This window comes from Penaeus chinensis, chromosome 11 (assembly GCF_019202785.1).
Source record: "Penaeus chinensis breed Huanghai No. 1 chromosome 11, ASM1920278v2, whole genome shotgun sequence".
NCBI classification, from domain to species: domain Eukaryota; kingdom Metazoa; phylum Arthropoda; class Malacostraca; order Decapoda; family Penaeidae; genus Penaeus; species Penaeus chinensis.
In genome coordinates, this window is record NC_061829.1 from 41,112,367 (window position 1) to 41,119,866 (window position 7,500).

Consider the following 7,500-nt stretch of genomic DNA (forward strand, 5'->3'; position numbering starts at 1 on the left):
GTGAGGGAGAGTGAAGGGGGAAGGGCGGGGAGAGTGGAGGGAGGAGGGGGGAGAGAGTGAAAGGGACGGGGGGGATGAGGGGATCCGGGAGAGAGTCAAGTTGTTTTTAGTTAAGTGGACCACAGTTAAGTGGACCACAGGCGATCACGCGCCCACTTGCAAACACACACAAACGTACCCCCTCCCCCTCATCCATATGCATGGCACATGTTGGCAACTTCTTGAGCGCCCCCCCTACCTACAGAGCTAAATCCCGTACGAATGTTCGCCTCGATTTCTTTTAACAAGGAGTGTCTTTCATGACTTTGCTGTCGTTGTTGTTGTTGTTGTATAAGTAGTAGTTTCATTAACTGGTGTAGTACAAGTAGAGCGTTTTCATAAGCCAATCGTTCCCTCGCATCGAATTGCCTTAGGCCGCCGCGTGCATGATGGTGGCGGCGGCGGCGTCATGCGGGGAAAGCCTTGTGGGGTGGGGGTTCCTCCCTCCCCCTCCCCCTCATGCGGCAATGTCAAGGTCAGCGGGGATGGGAGGAGGGAGAAAATTGTGGAAAGAACAAAGGAGGGGGTAAAGAACGGAACAGGGAGAGAGGAAGGGGGGAAAGGGAGAGAGGGAGGGAGAGAGTGAGAGAGGGAGAGAGGAAGGGGGAAAGGGAGAGAGGGAGAGAGTGAGAGAGGGAGAGAGGGAGAGAGGGAGAGAGGGAGAGAGGGAGAGAGGAAGGGGGGAAAGGGAGAGAGGGAGAGAGGGAGAGAGGGAGAGAGAGACAGATAGAGATGGAAAAAAGAGAAAAGAACAATAGGAAAGGGAAGAGGAACACGAGGGACCAGACGTCTGTCCCGAATGTCCTTGCTGCTGCTGCTCCTCCTCCTCCTCCTCCTCCTCTTCCTCCTCCTCCTCCTCCTCGGTCGTGACATGTTGCAGCTGTGCGTGACGGAGGGGGTGAAGCGCGGTCACCCCGCCTGCTTTCCCTTTCACCTCTCTCCCTCCCTCTTCCTCTCCCCTCCTCCTCTTTCTCTCCTTCCACCTCCTCGTCGCCCCCCTCCTCCCCCCTCCTCTCTAGCGGAGGAAACTAAGTGCGAGGCCGGAAAAGATCCCCCTCCTTAACCCCCCCCCCCTCCCACGACTTCCCACGCCCGGAACACCACCTACACGCATACACACACGCGCGCGCGCACGTACCCTGGGGAATGGCGATCATAGGGGGAGGGGGGAGGGGAGGGGAGGGAGGGGAAGTGGTGGGGAGGGGGCGTCGCAGAGGCGGGGATGGTGATGAAGAGGTGGGGGAGGGGGTGATGAAGACAGACAGACGCCGGTGCATTGTACTTGGCTGCCCGTCAGTGTGGGAGATACGAGGAGGCCATGTTGAAAGGTCTATCGGATCTATCTGCACGGTGATTAATCGCTGTATATGCATATCAATTTTAAGCCCAAAGACCTCAGAAGATGAGGAGTAGGTCTACTCGCGTGCGTGCGTGCGTGCGTGCGTGCGTGCGTGCGTGCGTGTGCCTCTGCCTGGATGGCGTGCGCGGGCGAAGGCATCGGGGGAGGAGAGAGAGGACGCTAAACAACCGGAAATAAGCGACACTTGCCGAGAAAGGACGCCGTAATTGGATCATTTAGAGGAAGGTCGCCGTGCGTGCGTGCGTGCATGCGTTCGTTCTCCTCGGTCAAGATACGAACACAGATTAAGAGGCGTTGTTGTTATTAGTGCTTTTATTGTTCATTAACAACAATAATAACAAATGATAATAAATAATAATAATCGTTATTGTTATATTGTATGTATTTTAGACGGAGCACAGGCGTTTATGCTCGCACCCACGCCCGCAGGTGACCGCTGATCATCCAAACCTTTGCTTTCTGATGAATCATTTTCTCGCCTCTGCCGAGGCTATTTTTAGTAACAAATGACTAGGGGGGGGGGGCTACTTAAGGTGATGTCTCACGGCTAAATCTGTGTGTGTGTGTGTGTGTGTGTGTGTGTGTGTGTGTGTGTGTGTGTGTGTGTGTGTGTGTGTGTGTGTGTGTGTGTGTGTGATTTCAAGAGGCATGATACATCTCACAAGCTCTTTACCTCAACATACATATGTATCATTATCTTATCAATGCTGCTAGCTTGCTCTCCCCTCCCTCCCCCTCCCCCTCCCCCTCCCCCTCCCCCTCCCCCTTCCCCCTTCCCCCCAACACCACGCTACTCCTTCGCTTGCTCAACCCTCTCCCCGCCCCCCTCTTCTGTTTCCCCCAATGTCCACGAGGAAAGGTCAGAGGAAAGAGAGAGTGAAAGTGAATTTGGAAGTGGGCGAGAGAAAATGAGGGCTGGAGGAAGGGGGGGGGGGGGTAGCGTGCAAGGGTCAAGGTTGGATGGGGGGGGGGGTGACCGAAAATCGGTTTGTTTTAGGTGGAGGGATACGCACGCACGCACGCACGCACGCACGCACGCACGCACACACACACACACACACACACACACACACACACACACACACACACATACATACACACACACACATATGTGTATTATTACACATAGAGAGAGCCTCCCCACCACTGCGCTTCGTATCCTCTGCTCGTGATTTTGCTGAATTCGTATTCTGCTGACTCGTGGCACGGTAGGAACCAGCACGTGGCACCCCGTGGCACCCCGTGGCACCCCCCTCCCTGCCCAGCTTTAAAACTCTTGATTATATTCCCCTCGCGGGCCGCAGCTTAGTTGTTGGCACCCCCCTCCTCTTGCCATGCATGCAGAGCAGGAGAGTGCTTGTGTCTGCTCTTAATTTGCGATAACGCGTAGATCCACGGTGGCCTCGGGACGGAGGGGCAGTGGCCGTGGCACCATGTGTCCGAGGTGTACGATGTTGGCACCGGCAACAGCCCGCAGTGCCACAACTAAGTGTACCCTGCTCCACCCCCACCCCCCACCCCACCTCCCATCCCCGGTCCTTCCCCGACTTGGTGACCCCCCCCCCCCCTGCCGTTGGAAGGGCTCCGCGTGCGTGACTGCAGTGTCCAGGCGGGGGAGGGAGAGGGGGAAGGGGGAGGGGAAGGGGGGCTCATTCACATTCTGGACTGACAGGCACACGCGGCCTCGCACCCACGCGCTGCATGCACGCTTGCACGTATGGCACCACGAAAGGGTGACGGGAGAGAGAGAGAGAGAGAGAGAGAGAGAGAGAGAGAGAGAGAGAGAGAGAGAGAGAGAGAGAGAGAGAGAGAGAGAGAGAGAGAGAGAGAGGAGAGAGAGAGAGAGAGAGAGAGAGAGAGAGAGAGAGAGAGAGAGAGAGAGAGATATCGCATTCGCACACCATCTCATCGGCTAATGAAGCGCGTGCGAGGCAATTCCACTCAACAGTCGGAGGCTAAAGCGATAAAACCCAATTTCCGGAGCGCGGCGAGACAAGGCAGGAGGAAGGGAGGGAAGGGGAGACGAGTCATGGAAGATTGTGGATGAGTCAGTCTCGGCGAGTCTTCGCGTGAGTCGTTCCCGAGTAGCGAGAAGAAGGCATCACTGCCATGCTCGTACTCAGAACGCGCAAATTCAGGGCTCTCCTTTGTGGTTACCCTTTCTCTTTGTTGCCGAGCCGTTATTGGCTGTTTCCGCGTAGTCATCATCGTTAGGGCCTCGACCTTATGGGATGTGTCGGTTTATGGAACTTGAGAGCGAGTACGTGTGCTCCTTTGTGCGTGGGCGTCTGTGCCGCAGGAGAATGATGTCCTAAAGGGCGTTGACCTCCGCGGCGGGAGGCAGTGAAGGTCGTGGCACGGCTCGCGGGCGGCCGTCGAGCGGAGGAGGAGCCGTGCCCCGGGCGACGCCGACACCTGTAGGTGTGGTCGACAGGTGAGCAAAGCGACAGCTGGTGTACGGGACGCCGTTGCGCCTCGCCGCTCCCTGCGGTGCTCGTATGGCAAAGAAGCTCTCAGAAAGCACAGGGAACTGTAGAGGCAATGAGTCAGCTTCGCTGTTAAGTCTGTGCCACACTACGTGCACTCTCTGCGACACCCCGAGGCCGCCCCTGCATACGGTGCCCGGCGAGCCAGAGCCATGGGGGCCGAGGACCAGGAGCCAAAAGCCCGCATTGTCTCGAGTGCGAGGCTCCGGCGCTGGCGACGTGGCTACCATATATCGACCTCGCGGTGCGTGGGCGGAGGTGCGGCCGGACCCCGGTTGAGCGCGTGCCTTTCGTGTGGCGGGCGTCGGGCGCGCCTCCGGCCGGGGCAGGAGAAAAGGCGCAGGAGGAACGGTCTTATGGAGCAACAATGGAGGACTTTGTGAAAGAGAAATTTCCATCGCTCACCGCTACCCCCTTCTCCCCACTCCCTCCCCTGCCCTCGCTGCGCCTCCCCCTCCCGTGGCTGTGTTGATTCATTCTTAGCAACAAAACAACTTCCTCCCCCTGTAACCCCCCACCCCCGCTGTTGCCAAAGAGGACCGCCGCTCAACACTTCCAAAAGTCCATTCATGTACACTGCATCCACGAACATAAATCAACACGTGTTTGTTGATATTGTCTCAAGGTTGTCCACACGAAGCGGGCCCTACTTCTTGCCTTTGCAATTCGCTCCTCAGCCTACCAACGCCCCCACCCTCCCTCCCCTCTTTCCTCGTCCATGTCTGTCTGCCTGACTACCTCCCTCCTCCCTCACACCCATGTTCTCCTCCCTCTCTTTCTTGTCCTTCTCCTCCTCCTCTTCATTTCCCATCCATTTCCCTTCCTCTTCCCAACACACACATGTACGGGGTCTACCAGGAAGCTTCGCGGTACAAGCTCAATGCCAGAGAGGAGAGAGGAGAGAGAGGGAGAAAGAGAGAAGGAGGGAGGGAGGGGGATAGAGAGAAAGAGAGGGAGGGAGGGGGAGGGAGGGGGATAGAGAGAAAGAGAGGGAGGGAGGGGGAGGGAGGGGGATAGAGAGAAAGAGAGAGAGAGGGAGGAAGGGGGATAGAGAGAAAGAGAGAGAGAGAGGGAGGGAGGAAGGGGGATAGAGAGAAAGAGAGAGAGAGAGGGAGGGAGGGGGATAGAGAGAAAGAGGGAGGGAGGGAGGAGAAAAGAGAGAAAGAGAGGGAGGGGGAAAGAGAAAGGGGGAGGGGGAAAGAGAAAGAGGGAGAGGGAGGAGGGATTCTAGAGCCCAGCCTAAACTGCGTAATATCCTAGTTCATGCGAGGCAAACGGCCTTCTCTCTAGCAGGTTTTTTTGTCATGAAGCAAGACAGTGACGAGATGGCGTGTTTGGACTCGAAATCGAGGGATTATGTATACATCGTGAGTGTGCGTGTGAGAGTGAGAGTGAGAGAGAAAGATAATTAGGAGGCTGTTCCTAAGCCGACGTGGAGGTATCCAATAACCTAAAGCGTAGGCCTATCCTGCGTTCACCAGAGGCAGGAATTTTCTCGGCCAATAATCCATGAACAATCGCACTCCTTTCCGTACATTCCTTCTCTCCGGAGTAAAGTCACATTCTCACCATTCTGTTTTTTATGTTAATACCTTCGACCAAGCGGTAGAAGTCGCGTGGTAGTGAATACTTTGCTGTTGTAATGATTTATCGAAACCATTTATTCTCGTAGTGATTTATTTGAAGCTCTCCTCGATCTGTAGCGCTCCAAGGAAACGTGTTAACATAGTTTTGAACCTAACGCCCCCCCCCCCACCCACCTACCCCAGTTCTCTCCCGTCCTCCCCTCCCCCCCCTCCCCCTCCCAACGGCAGTTTCCTTCCCCGACCTTCCATTCCTCCTCCTCCTCCTGGTCTTTGGTTAGCTTCTAGTATATTCCATGCCGCCGACGCAACTCTCGCACGCACCACACACGCACGAACGCACGCACATACACACACCCGCACGCATGCACAGTCGCTTGACCACGCGCACTCCAGCGCCAAACCCCGCGTGTTCTGAGTCCTCCCCCCCCCCCCTCCCTCGTGTTTTTTCCCCCCTCCCTTCTGCACTTCCTGTGTCTGATTTGGAAGGGATGGCGAAAGAGGAGGACGGATTGGTCAGTATGACAACACAGATCGAGGGCGGAGAGGGAAAGAGAGGCAAAGAGGAAGAGAAAGGGAGAGCGGTGGGGAGGGCGAGAGGTAGAGAGGTATGGAGGAGAGGGAGGGGGACGGGGAGGGGGGTGAGGACGGCCACCTGATGGAGAATTTAATGTGGCTAATACGTGCAATGTGGCAACACCGAGCCAGGCCAGCAACACCTCCGCCGTCTCCTCCTTCTCTTCCTCCGACTTCGGCAGGTGAAGATAATATGCCAACTGGATATAGCAAGCCAGATCTGGATTGGTGTTAAGGCTATAGTTTGACGGACTTTTGTCATAGGAGCTTTGTTTGTTTTTTATTGATATATGAGCAGGTTCATTTTCCTATTGTCGACGAGAGGGTGGATGGTGGGAGGAGGAGGAGGGAAAGGGAGGAAAAAAAAAAAAAAAAAAAAAACCAGCCGCGCATCCTGTTTTAATTTGCCCGTGTGTGTGGGAAGAAAGTTTCCCTCGGCGGCGAGAGAGAGAATGCGCGTGTGTGAACAAAGAGGCAGGTCGGCTCCCCGGCAAGGGAAGGAGGAGGAGGAGGAGGAGGAGGAAACCCGAGAACCGACGTGGGAAGTGGACGGGACGAGGCGAGGGGGAACAGGGAATAACCGAGAACAAGCCAACTGCCCACCCAAGGAGAGAATGTAAATAAACCACCGCATTGTGTGATTCCGCCATTCCGCCTCACTTACCACAGACCGTGTTACATAAAAAGGGCTTTCAACAGAGCAATGTGGAAACGCGTCACACACGCACATGGGTGGAATCTCCCATGTGCGTGGCTGTGTATCACACCAGCATACTAACCAAAACTCTGTGACTGCTTTTACACCGTCCGCGGCAGCCAGACTTGCGACCGTCATCACTACACGAAAAGCTGGCCAGGGGAGCGCCTCAGGGGCATCACATCGAGGAAATGGGCCGGCGAACGGACTAAAAGGGCTCTATCTCTGTGGGCCGGGAGGACAAAGGGCAACACCCAGGGGCAAGGTTTCCTCTCGGGGGGCAACAAGAGCCGGTCTCGCTGGGAAGATTTAACTCCAGGGAACACACACACAACAACCGGCTGGCGCGGCCGCTGGAGCAAGACTGAGGGGCGAGCGCGGTGGCAGCGGCGGCGGCGGCGGTGGTGGCGGCGGCGGCGGCGGCGAGCGGCGCGGCGGCGCGGCCTCTTCCGCCGCTCCAGGGAGGGGGACCGGCCAGGGGGGTCGAGGCCGAACCGGCAACTCGACACGGCAGAGTTGCCGGCGACTCCCATTGACGCGCGGGGAAGCGGGAGGCGAGGGGGGGGGGGGGGGCGCTGGGATGGACGACGACGGCGGCGGAGGCGAGGGGTGTATGGCAACCCTAATGGGAATCGTAATGATGGTACTAACGACAGTGATATCACGTGATAGTATCAAAACCCGTAAATATTGTCGGTGAAATTATTTGCATAATCGTAGCATGGGCATTATCATTATCACGGCCACCTACACGACTAT

The 7,500-nt window shown here is 56.6% G+C and overlaps 1 protein-coding gene across 1 annotated transcript in view; it reads right to left on the bottom strand.

Annotated features, from left to right (window-relative positions):
* Window positions 1–7,116, bottom strand: part of LOC125030329 — a 14,847-nt gene extending 7,731 nt beyond the window's left edge. The window contains exon 1 of the mRNA XM_047620307.1: window positions 6,824–7,116. The gene's annotated coding sequence lies outside the window, so the exon portion shown is untranslated. The remainder of the gene's footprint in view (window positions 1–6,823) is intronic.
* Between the last annotated feature and the right edge of the window lie 384 nt (window positions 7,117–7,500).